The following is a 13432-nucleotide window of genomic DNA, read 5'->3' as shown; positions in this document are numbered from 1 at the left end:
TAAAGAGCTTCTACACAGCAAAAGAAACTACCATCAGAGTCAACAGGCAACCTACAAAATGGGAGAAAATTTTCGCAACCTACTCATCTGACAAAGGGCTAATATCCAGAATCTACAATGAACTCAAACAACTTTACAAGAAACAAACAAACAACCCCATCAAAAAGTGGGCAAAGGACATGAACAGACACTTCTCAAAAGAAGACATTTATGCAGCCAAAAAACACATGAAAAAATGCTCATCATCCCTGGCCATCAGAGAAATGCAAATCAAAACCACAATGAGATAACCATCTCACACCAGTTAGAATGGCGATCATTAAAAAGTCAGGAAACAACAGGTGCTGGAGAGGATGTGGAGAAATAGGAACACTTTTACACTGTTGGTGGGACTGTGAACTAGTTCAACCATTGTGGAAGTCAGTGTGGCGATTCCTCAGGGATCTAGAACTGGAAATACCATTTGACCCAGCCATCCCATTACTGGGTATATACCCAAAGGACTATAAATCATGCTGCTATAAAGACACATGCACACGTATGTTTATTGCGGCATTATTCACAATAGCAAAGACTTGGAACCAACCCAAATGTCCAACAATGATAGACTGGATTAAGAAAATGTGGCATATATACACCATGGAATACTGTGCAGCCATAAAAAATGATGAGTTCATGTCCTTTGTAGGGACATGGATGAAACTGGAAATCATCATTCTCAGTAAACTATTGCAAGAACAAAAAACCAAACACTGCATATTCTCACTCATAGGTGGGAATTGAACAATGAGATCACATGGACACAGGAAGGGGAATATCACACTCTGGGGACTGTTGTGGGGTGGGGGGAGGGGGGAGGGATAGCATCGGGAGATATACCTAATGCTAGATGACGAGTTAGTGGGTGCAGCGCACCAGCATGGCACATGTATACATATGTAACTAACCTGCACAATGTGCCCATGTACCCTAAAACTTAAAGTATAATAAAAAAATAAAAATAAAATAAAATAAATAAAAGACTTTATTAAAAAAAAAAAGAAAAAAGTTTTTAAGGGTACACATAACATAATTTTTCCTAAGCCAATTGCAATTTAACACACAAAAGAAATCCCTTTTTTCTTCTTTTTCTTTCTTTTTTTTTTTTGGAGACAGGGTCTCCTGGTGTCGCCCAAGCTGGAGTGCAGTGGCACAGTCTCGGCTTACTGCAGCCTCTGCTTCTGGGTTTAGGTGACTTTCCTACCTCAGCTTCCTGAAGAGCTGAGACTACACGTGCATGCTACCGCGCACGGCTAATTTTTGCAGTTTTTGTAGAGGCCGGATTCCTCAAGTTTCCCAGTCTGCTCTCCAACTCCTGGCTCAAGCGATCTGCGGGTCTTGGCCTCCCAAAATGCTGGATTACAGGCATGTGCCACCATGACCAGCCAAAAAATACTTTTCTTCCTAACAGTACTTGCTAAATTATTTTATGATCAAGTAAAAATATTTTACAATTTTTCTTCAGAAATCAAACAATTTTGAGCTCTTGTGTAAATAATTAGTAAAACATGTCTAGGAGCATAGGAATAACATCTATTTGACCAAATCATAGAACTCTTTAGGACTCAAAGGGATATATTTTCTAGATTGTCCCATACTTATGTTATTGTAACATATTGCCTCATATTTATATAGTGTAAATTATATATATATATATATACACACACACACATATATATACACACATTTTTTTTTCCAGCTTGTCCAGAGTAGTATGAACCCATATTAGCTTGATGGCACAGAAATGGGTCTGTAAAAGCTTAAAGCAATAAGCACAACTGTTTGATATACAGTGGTTAGAAAATGATTATTGTATTTTTCTATTGGATTGATTTTCTTCTTTTGAAACAAATGAAATTTTGTTTTTCTATCTAAGTATTCTCAAAGTTCAGATTTTTAAAAAAATCAGTGAAAGTTTTAAAATAATTATTTTGTTGAATTTAAAGTTGTTTTAAATCCCTCATTGAATCCTTAGTAATTTCTGTTTTCTTTGTTATAAAAAAGAACACTTTTGGAAACTAGTCTATTTTATCTTGATTATATAGCAGCGACATATTAATCATCATTAAATATGAATAAAACATGATTTCCCTAAGTGTTAACATTATCATAAAATGCCAGAGACTGAATTCAGGAGGTTAAGATTATAGAAATTACTTTCAGAGGCAATGAAAGGGTCAACTTAAGTTTTTCACCTCCCCGCACCTTTGAAACTTCTGCAGAGAAGGATAATGTGTTGGCCTGTGATTAACAAAATTTGTGCTAGCTTTTTCCTAAAGGAAAAAAGAGGTGGAAGTTAAACAACTGGTAGCACATTACTATCATTTAATTATATTTTCCTCTTATTTCATCGTAATTTTTTCCTTACATGTCATTAACCTCTAACTCAAAATAATTTCAGCAAAGTTAGAAAATATGTTGCACAATTTTCTCTTATTCTCTTATCTAGAAAACTTTTAAGAGATAGATTGGTACAAGAAATAATTCTAACAGTTTATCATATGCAAGATGCTTATTAGTAATTAAATATAAAAAGATATAGGTAGATGTTTGCATACATTCCCAAGTAGTAGCTCTATAACATGTTTTATATATTATTTCCCTCTGTTTACTTGTTTCACCCTAATATACATAAATTTCCATTTATGTACTTTACCACTATAGTATTAGAATGTACTAAAAAAAAGTGTATCAAAAGACTGACATGAGTTAATTACATGATAGTAAAATTTCAAGAAGCTCATAAATTATTTTTTCTTTAGTGAATAAAATGATTAAGTTTCTTTTTTCCATTTTTAAACAAAATTCACATTTTGTTTTGATTGAAATAAACTATACAAAATGGATTTTCTTCATCAAAAATAACAGCAATGTTTTCCATAGTTTTCTAGATAAACCACAATCCTTATTTTTGTAGGTTTTCCAGGTTTTGCTTATAAATCAAGATGAGGCAGTAGGTAAGAGTCATGGAAAAAGACAGAAAGAAAACAGACAAGTCAGTTGTCAGTACCCATGGCCTCTGATTCCGTCTTAACCATGAAACAGAAGTGTTCAACATACACCGGCTAAAAAGCTTAGGAAGATGTAGGCTCCACAAAGGAATGTAAACAGCAACAACGAGATGTAGAACAACGCCAGGCTCTTCCATTCAAATTTTACCTGTCATTTGCTCCTTTAAGTTAGAGAAAGACAAAATCTGCACTGAAATCCTTGTTTGGCGAGCTCACAAGCTTTTCTCCGGTAATTTCTTGTAACTGTCCAGGAGAGATTTTTAACATACTTAAAACTCCTATTAGTCAAAGGTCAACTGTGGGTGTCACTATAACATTTTATAAAATGTATTCCTTCCTCCCGCACCTCTTCAAAACATACTTCTTCAAAGAATTCGTAACACCCAACAAGTAGAGATCCACAGTGATAATAAATGCTATGTCTAAAATGACCTAACTAAAACAATTCCAGAGTGCCATCAGCAGAGTACACACAGAAGGAAACATGGCACTTTCAATGTTCTCTTCTGGAAGGACAGGTAGGTTTTCAAAGCCTGAGAGTTCAAACAGGGGCCATTTAAACAGGTACATTATCAATGGCTAATGTATTCAATGGAGTTCTATAGGCAAAGACATTTAGTGATTTAAGAGGTTTACATACACCATATGGCTTTTCTTTAAAATATCAAATATAAGAAGGCCTATTTTTAAAAGTCTCCTAGGTATTTTCGATGGTTTTGGAATTATCTGTGGGAAGCTCTGACTTACTTGTATAGGGTTTAACGTGTGTGTCCGCCATTAAATCCAGGTTGTGTTTTATGTCACAATTTATGTTAAGCAAAGCCAAGTTACTCGAACTTTGGTCTGTCAAAGTGTTTCTTAAATATGCTTTAAGACGCTTTCGTCCATTTTCATACCGCTCATTCTCAACCTTCATCACAGGAAGAATACACAGGACCTTCATCAATGCATACACATTAGGAAAAAACTTGATGTCAGGCAGGTGGAGGGCTTCATAGATGGTGGATGGAAGCTCTATATCTTTCCTCCTGTGTTTCTATTTGATTCTCCAACAGTAAAGCTTGGCTGAGAGTGTGTCAGTATTGGGTAAGTCACTTCTACACATGTCAGCATGGTGTTCCTCCGGTGTATTTAATTTGAGTTGTCCCATGACTGAGGGTACCAGAGATAAGCATTTAAGAGCTTTGAGGTGCTGTTCTAAGAATATATCTTTAAGTTCCTGAATAATGTGCTCCACTGTTGGGACACTTAGTGTTTCTTTATAGTAACTCTCAGAGGCTAGCTGAGATTCCAAGTTACCTTGGTGAGCACTGTGGAATTTTCCAGGGAGTTTCATTTGAATATCAAGTTTGGTTACCAAATTTGTGGCTTCCTCAAACCAAAATTCATGATAAACTTCAATATTTTCCATCACTTCGTTGAGTAAATGCAGTACTACAGTCAAGCTACCGGCTGCAAATAAGACATCAGAGGTTTGCCCCTGGAGATTTTCCCCAAAGGCTCTTGTAAAAGATAGGACATTTTTAAGAACAACAATAGTAACAATGAAATCAAAATCTGTTACTGCACTGCAGAGTACAAAAGCTCTGCCAGCTGTACAGTTATTCCATCTAATATTTGTGTCACTATTTATACCATCTGAACCTAAAACAAGTGCTTGCAGGAGTTCCACTAAAATTTCAAAAGCATCATGCCTGCCTGTCCACTGAAAATGGCAGATTTCCTTCAGTTCTTTACCCCTTTCTTAACCGTTGTGAAAAAGAACAGAAATTACATTGTCAAGTTCTAAAAGCAGTTGTGATCGAGGGAAAAAAGAACAAACTTCCTCAATTGTTCCTAATGCAACAGATACTCCCATAACAGGTACTGATTTTGCCAACCACATATTTAAGGCACAGGAAGTTCAGAGTGTGTAGATAGCTTGGGGATATTTTTCTAAAAGTCTAGAAGCAACAACTTTCATTTTGGAAGAAAATCCACTAGACACAATGTAAGCCTGACCACGGCAATGCTTCATATTTAATCCCCACTTCTCAGTTATCATAGTGTGAAATTTCACAGCCAAAATTTCTGCATCAGCTTCTTAAGGCAGAAAACCTATAAATTCCTCTCTTAGGCTATGAGATTCATCAACAAACCCCATCAACACAGTTAGGTGCTCTTCGCCTGCTATGTCCACTACATCGTCAGTGATAATGGAAAAGAAGTGTGATTCTCTCTCTTCCCTGAGAGTTTCTTCTCGAATACAGCTCTCACAGATCTCTACCATCTGCCTCTGCTGTGTTTTTGAAGAAAACAACGTGTTAACTGCTGTTGTCTCAAAGCGCTTTCTCAGAACCTCTTCACCAGAATTTATCTGGCACTCCAGCAGTGCTTGAAAGTTATCTAGGGTAAATAGACCTTCTGGGATTTCTTCGGTCTCCTGTCCATCCAGAGGTATATTTTGCTTTCCCATCAGAATCAATAATTCAAATAGAGATTTTAGGTATGCTTTGTTTTCCTTCTCTTCAAGGGATAGAGGTAAAATGTCCTCATCTTGCCCTTCACCCTCTTCTTCACTGGGGTTCTGAGCATTGCTATTGTTGGTTTATGTTTTTGTTCCTGCTCAGAAGTTTCATCAATATTTTTCTGTTTCAGTCCTGATTTCGTCTTCACTCAGTTCTTTTATTCGTTTTCTGTGTCTACTTATGTGGTTTGTTCAAATGACTGTAAGATCAAATATTGTTGGTATTGCATTATCTCGAAGAACTGTCCTATAAGGACTAGTTCTACAGATCATAGAGGTCTCATGTTTGGCACATAATCGATAATGTTTATTTAGCTGATCAGGTTTTTTTTTTTTTTTTTTTTTTTTTTTTTGAGATGGGGTCTCGCTGTCGCCCAGGCTGGAGAGCAGTGGCGCGATCTCCGCTCACTGCAAGCTCCGCCTCCCGGGTTCACGCCATTCTCCTGCCTCAGCCTCCCGAGTAGCTGGGACTACAGGCGCCCGCCACCGCGCCGGGCTAATTTTTTGTATTTTTAGTAGAGACGGGGTTTCACCGTGTTAGCCAGGATGGTCTCGATCTGCTGACCTCTTCGGCCTCCCAAAGTGCTGGGATTACAGGCGTGAGTCAACGCGCCCAGCCGATCAGGTGTTTTATCTTCTAAGTCAGCTCTCCTACAATTCTCCACCCACTCCTGGCATCTGGCCGGGTCCCGCGGGAACCTGAAGAAGGCCAGGTCGGACTGCGTGCGCTTCGCGTGCAGTTGGGGGCAGCACAGAAGTTCGGCATCTTCGCCCGCCCGCTGGCTGGCCCAGCCCTCCGCTCCCGGCCTCCTCAGGGCAGTCCGCCCGCTGGTCCGGGTCACGGAGGAGAGCCAGGTCGGCCGGCTCTGCAGGGCCGGCGCGCGGGTGAGGGGCGGGCGGGCGAGAAGCCCAACTTTATTGTAATTTATTGTGTGTGACCATGACAACAAGACAATAAAGCAACAAGAGCATGAATTAGAATTGAAACATTGTTCAATTCCCACCTATGAGTGAGAATATGCAGTGTTTGGTTTTTTGTTCTTGCGATAGTTTACTGAGAATGATGATTTCCAATTTCATCCATGTCCCTACAAAGGACATGAACTCATCATTTTTTATGGCTCTGGGGACTGTGGTGGGGTGGGGGGAGGGGGGAGGGATAGCACTGGGAGATATACCTAATGCTAGATGACGAGTTAGTGGGTGCAGTGCACCAGCATGGCACATGTATACATATGTAACTAACCTGCACAATGTGCACATGTACCCTAAAACTTAAAGTATAATAAAAAACAAACAAACAAACAAACAAACAAAAGAATTGAAACAAAGCATATTGACAAGATGACACCAGGACCTTTTCATATATGTTATTCTATTATAATATGCATTGTACTGATTTACTAAAATAACTATACATACATAAATGCTTAAAGGAGAAGATGTTTCATATTGAGATACACCAATTACTTTAAAATAGAAAACATTTTGGCAGCTGTATATATTTTTTTAATATGAGTTATAGTTATGTGGAAAGCATATGTATTTAACAGAATGCTGATTGCTATGTCCCTTACGGAGTCACAAACTAAGGGTAATAAATATTTCCATATGAGTATATTTATATAAGATAATATTTTATAACACATAAAATGTTAAACACTAGAATGAATCTTCTTATTTAATAGTATCCAATACTAAAATGTATCTTCTTAATTACTTAATTGTATACTTGAATTCCTCTAAAGTTTATACAACATTATTATTTCTCTCTAGGGTTTTTTATATATTTTTTTTAACAATTAAATCACTTATATTCCCATTATGGTTTCTAAGCTATTACATTTTAAATTTATGTTCGTACGTTTCCACCTTACTGAATCTCTACCTATTTCTAGCATTTTTCTTTTTTTACACATTTCTCTTGGACAGTCTCATTTTCAATTATACCAGCAAGAAAGAATGACAGATTCACCTCTTGTAAAATACAGTTGGCATTGGCTGTCCCAATTGTGCAAGGACTTCTAAAATTTAGGACCCTGTTACTATTGCTCTTCCTTTTTCTGACTCTTCCTTCTCTTCTTCTCCATCTCTCTTTTCCTACTTCTCCTTTTTCTTATCGCCCCAATTCCACCAATTTTAATAGGTAGATTGCAAGGGTATTGCCACTAATTGTGGCAACGGCCTTTGGTATACATATTCTTATACAGGTTTTGTTTTGTTTCTTGAATGGAGTTTTCCAATTTTCAAATATCTACTTAATATCTATTAAGATGAACATAATTACAAGTCAATGAACTGATTAAAATGGTTAGTTATATAGATGGATTTCTTAATATTAAACAAATTTGAATTAGTGTGAATGAACTTACTTTGTAAAGATTAGTGATTCTTTTAGTATACGATTGTATAGTATTTGCTAGTATTTCATTTAGGATTTTTGCATTAATATTGCAGTAAAATTGATTAATATTTCAGTAAAATTGATCTGCAATTTTCTTTCTCTATGCTGTCTTTATAAGACTTTGCTACTGATGTGGCGACATTATACAAAGTAATGGGAAGCTTTGCTTCTTCTCCATGCCTGGAATCAGTTTTAAAACGGATCAGTTTCTTTACATTTTGATACAACCAGTAGATATACGATAAATGGTATATTTTTCACATTATCTGTAATTTTTCTGTTTTCTAATAAATACTTTTTATAATTTATATTTTTAGAGAAGTGTATTTATTTCACATAGATTTTCAAATATCTATGCCTAGAGTTATAAAATGCATTTTCTTTCTATTCTTTTAATTTCATCCTTATTGGCAATTAATTTCTTGATTATTTGTGCATATTAATAATTTATTTTTCTTTTCTTAGTTGGATTAACTAGTGATTCTAAAGCTATGGATTATTTTACTGACTTTATAAATTCTAAAGTCTGCTTTACAATTTGATTTCTAATTTTATCTTTATTATGTTCTATTTATTTTTAAATTTTTCATTACTTTTTCTTAATATTTGTTTCTTTCTTTCAATATTTATTTGCACCAGTGAAGATGTTTGACACATAAATTTTCTTTTAAATAAGGTTTTAAACAGAGCTTATATATTTGTTAGGTTAGCTGTTATTTCTAGGTATTTTTTAATTGAAGATTTTGTATATTTGTCTCAAGAGGTTATTCCTAAATATTCATTATATTGCCATTAAAATTTTTTCTTCTATTATCATTATAGGATTATTAAATTAGTGCCAGACAAAATAGTGTGCATAACTCTTTTACATTTTCTTTTACTGATTGTTATTTCTTTACTACTCAACAGAAGATTGATTTAAAAACAAACAAACAAACAAGTTTACTCTTACATGGGAATAAACAGTTATATTTTTTATTTGAAGAGCAGAATTGTATGTACATCTATCAGATCTACTTTATTTTTGTTATTATTCAGTTTACTCAGATGAATATTATTTGACCTGTCCAGGATTGTAATTCCCTATATGTTTTTCCAATATGTAATATTAGATATGTGGTTTCAAATAACTATCTTTGTAATTCATACTGTCATCAATATGAAATATTATTTCGTCATTGCTATTTACTTTAAATTAAATGACTAGAAGATTAAATAGAGCAGAGTTAATGTCAGACTTTCCAGGTAGGCCTAGAAGGAACAGCAAATTTCACCAAGACAATCAACAAGTAAAAAAGGCGTCATTTAGGGTACTACCTAAACACAACATATCGAAAATTGTGTTGTGTTACCCCCAAAATAATCATATGACATAATGCATTTGTTATTAGATAGATATAGCCATTTCTCAATGTATATATACTTCAAAACATCATGTTGTATATACACAATTTTTAAATAAATTAAAATATATATTATTTGTCAATTAAAAAATAATTTTTAAAAGTTCAAGAATATACACACGAAATCCAATTAGAAACTAGTTTCACGATCCTTATGTGACCTTAAAAAAATAATAATTTTTAACAGCCCATGGGGGAGAAAGAAGCTTTTATGTTTTGAGAAAGAAGTATCAGTTTATGTCATTAGATAGTTACATTGTCAACTAGTTCATAAGATAAAAATGGCAAAGCATAGTAAAACCTACAAAATATGTTATATAACTATTGTTTCAAGTTTTAACAAAATACGATTTCATCGCTTCCTTTAAAAGTATCCTATCTGAAGTAGAGGGTGCTGGCACTCCAAAAATAAGTGATCTTCTTCCTAAAAAAATACTAAAAAACAATGAAATAAATTTTCCAAAGCCTTCCAAACAGATTTTCCTCCCTTAAATTTCTGAAATAATTGAGGATCAGGTTCCAGAGAAACAAATATTTTTTACAATTCATGTAAATAGGTAATGTCATCACTGTAGGTATGTATATACCATTTTGCTTTTGATTGTTTAAATATTGGAAAGGATATATATATATATACACACACACATATATTTATACATATATTCATATATATACATATATATACACATATATATACATATATATACACACATATATACATATATATACACACATATATATATTTATACACACACACACACACACACACTATAACACCAAGTCTGGATTTATTAAACTTGTAAGGTTCAATCTCTTCAGCCTTCAGTATGCAGTCAATACCATTTAGTGTTTATTTTCAGCGAGCGCTACACTGCCAAATACCCTGCATTGTTATAATAATTTTATTTTCTCATAGAAAAAGAGAACATTTGGGGAAAAGAAAGAACATTTTACATCAAACGCATTGAGAAGATGCTTGTTTATTTAACTTTTATAGATGATAATCCATGTAGTTGAAAACTGGAAAAAATCGTCAAAATTAATAGCATTTCAAAAGCATATTTCTCAATAATTTGAGAGAAGATAACCTTATTAACGAAATTATAAAAAATTCACCTGTGTCAAATACATAACCAAATAGTTTTTGAACTAGAAAAAAGCATTCAATAGTTCATTTTGCCTTTTAATTAGCACAGGTCAAGATTCCAAAGAAAAATTTAGCCCTCTAAATCCTCTTTGTTGACTGGACTTTCTGCTATCCTTTGAAATTGTCATTTCAGTTTGCATAGATTACGTATTGCCTTCCTCTACATCATCTCAGCATTGAATTACACATCATAAATGTTTGGTGTTTTTGTTTATGCTAATAAACAAAATGCACATAAAATGTTTTGATAAGAGTTCAAATTTCATTTTTTCAAATTACATAATTTAGAATGATTCTAAACTGACTTATATTTTTTCACACTTTTCAATCAGATGGTTATAATAGTCAACGTGCTATATAGATGACCTAAAGATTTGGTGTCCTATTTTTCTTTTGTTTGGTTATGTAACTGCTAAAGACAGCAGCCAGTGTATTTTATGCTACAGGTATGAAGGAATAAACAGGCTACACGTGTCTTTCATTCCCAGTCTACAAAGTAAGATTTTCCTTGACTAGAAAAGATATTCAGTTTCACATTTTGCAATACTATCCTTTAGAATAACCCTTTGGAAAACAAAATTGATTTTCACATGTCAAATTAGCTTACACTTGATATTTGAGAATGCTGTGGTTAGCTGGAATTTCATGACATCATGAATCTAGAACTCCCAAATTATGAACTGGTTAGCCATGTTAGGAAAATTTGCTTTCAAATTCTAAGCTATACTTAAAAATTTTTCCTCTTAGCTGTATTTTGACCTGTTTGAGATTAATTTGCAAATGTTCAATAGAACGAAGAACAAGACATTGCTTATCTGAAATTTAAGATAAAAATACCATATTTATGGTTTGTTATAAAAATGCCATGGCCTTTCATTATTTTTTTTCCACACTTACTGAACAGGACATTAAAACTGAAAGTTGTAGAGAAGCCAGAAACTCCATAGTAATGTAAACATTTCCTTGGTCTTGATAGTATTGCAATCTTTAGGGTGTGTAAGCTGGAGAGGTCCAATCACCAGCCACAGCACTTTAATTATCTGCCAAATCCTCTTTTATTTGCCCTTTCAAGAAAGTCCTCATGTCTTTTAAATGGCATTTGCTTAGCAAAAGATTAGTGTGAATTAGGCAAAAAGAGGTAAACCTGGTACCTCACAGGCCATTGCAATAGAACAACCTGGCAAGCTCCTCCATCGCCACGTGAAATTCTATATTTATTTATTTACCTCGGCTGCTGGAAAGTTCAGTTTATATGTTTCATGACAATCAGTGCACAGATTATTAGAATGTGCTAAAAGCAACCTATTAACATTTTCCCCAGTGTCATATTGTTTCTTCTTTCCTTCTTTTCTCTGTCCAAGTACACCTTCACTGGCTGCTGTTTTTTTTATCACTATTATTGTTACGATCATTTTTACTATATGTATTTTGATAAGCCTTATCAAATCTGCTTTGAATAGAGGCATACTTTACATAAATGTGATTAAACTGCTGAAATCTGGAATATAGTAAAGACCATCCTGTTCCTGGGCAGTTACCAGGACATAAGAATTTCGGGAGAATGGAGATTGTGGTAGAGAGATAATGGTGAGGAGGGTGGGGGTGGGAGAAAAGTCAATAGTCAATAGGTTTGTTAATTAATTAATTAATTTATTTATTTATTTTTATTTTTTATTTTTTGAGATGTAGTCTCACTCTGTCACCCAGGCTGGAGTGCAATAGCGTGATCTCGGCCCACTGCAAATTCCACCTCCTGGGTTCAAGCAATTCTCTTGCCTCAGCCTCCCGAGTAGCTGGGATTAGAGGTATCCGTCACCATGCCCAGCTAATTTTTGTATTTTAAGTAGAGATGGGGTTTCACCATGTTGGCCAGGCTTGTCTCGAACTCCTGACCTCAGGTGATCTGCCCACCTCAGCCTCCCAAAGTGCAGGAATTACAGGTGTGAGCCACCACGCCCAGCCAATATACTTAAATTAGTAAGACCCAGTGCTCTAGAAAGATGCCACGAAAGGAATTTGTGGAGCAGAATGGTCCTCAAAACACCCTACTCATGTCTCTAAGGAGGTCAAAGTAGTTCCCAGGCAAGGGTATCTGAAGCTCTAGGGAGTCCTCACTTGTTACATGTGGCAGCTTATTCCTAATAGAAAAAAGAAAATTCAGACTAAAGACAAGCCTGCCTTAGAGGTTTCAAAGTCTCATCTTGTTTTCATTTATTACCCTCTAGCACAGAGAGAAATCAAAGCCTTCAACAGGTTGAGTGCTGCTCCACACATTCAGCAGGTCACACACAGCTTATCTGTTGGTGGAGAAGGGATTGCCCATGTAATACCAAGACATATGTACTTCTAAACTCCCTCTGCCCAGATCCTGCCATCATGTTGAGTATTCTGTCATCAAGGATGACACCTTTCTGTTAAAGCTCTAGACTACATTTCAAGAGAGGAACATCCCATATTAATTCCTTGAAAATGTGGTCATTTTCCAAAAAATACTGCTTACAAAAATTAGCAAAAATTGGGTAGTAAAATAATTCCTGGTCCTTTGTTTGTTGTAGCACTGTTTACAATAGCTAAGATTTGGAAGCAACCTCAATGTCCATCAACAGATGAATGGATTAAAAAATGTGGTACATATACACAACGGAGTACCATTCAGCCATAAAAACTAATGAGATCCAGTCATTTGCAACAACATGGATGGAACTGGAGATCATTATGTTAAGTGAAATAAGCCAGGCACAGAAAGATAAACACTGCATGTTCTCACTTATGTGTTGAATCTAAAAATCAAAACAATTGAACTCATGGAGATAGAGAGTAGAAGGATGGCTACCAGAGGCTGGGAAGGGTCCTGTCGGGGGGTTGCAGGGGAGGTGAGGGTAGTTAATGGGTACAAAAAATTGTTAGAAAGAATACAGCACA

The 13432-nt window shown here is 35.1% G+C and overlaps 1 protein-coding gene and 1 pseudogene across 4 annotated transcripts in view; both read right to left on the bottom strand.

The window, feature by feature from the left end:
- CADM2 (cell adhesion molecule 2) overlaps positions 1-13432 on the bottom strand; it is a 1117362-nt gene that overhangs the window by 55557 nt on the left and 1048373 nt on the right. The window lies entirely within an intron of this gene.
- Positions 1003-6680, bottom strand: LOC739981 (52 kDa repressor of the inhibitor of the protein kinase-like; annotated as a pseudogene).

This window comes from Pan troglodytes, chromosome 2 (genome assembly GCF_028858775.2).
Source record: "Pan troglodytes isolate AG18354 chromosome 2, NHGRI_mPanTro3-v2.0_pri, whole genome shotgun sequence".
Taxonomy (NCBI): Eukaryota; Metazoa; Chordata; class Mammalia; order Primates; family Hominidae; genus Pan; species Pan troglodytes.
This window is presented reverse-complemented; position numbering and strand designations above follow the sequence as displayed.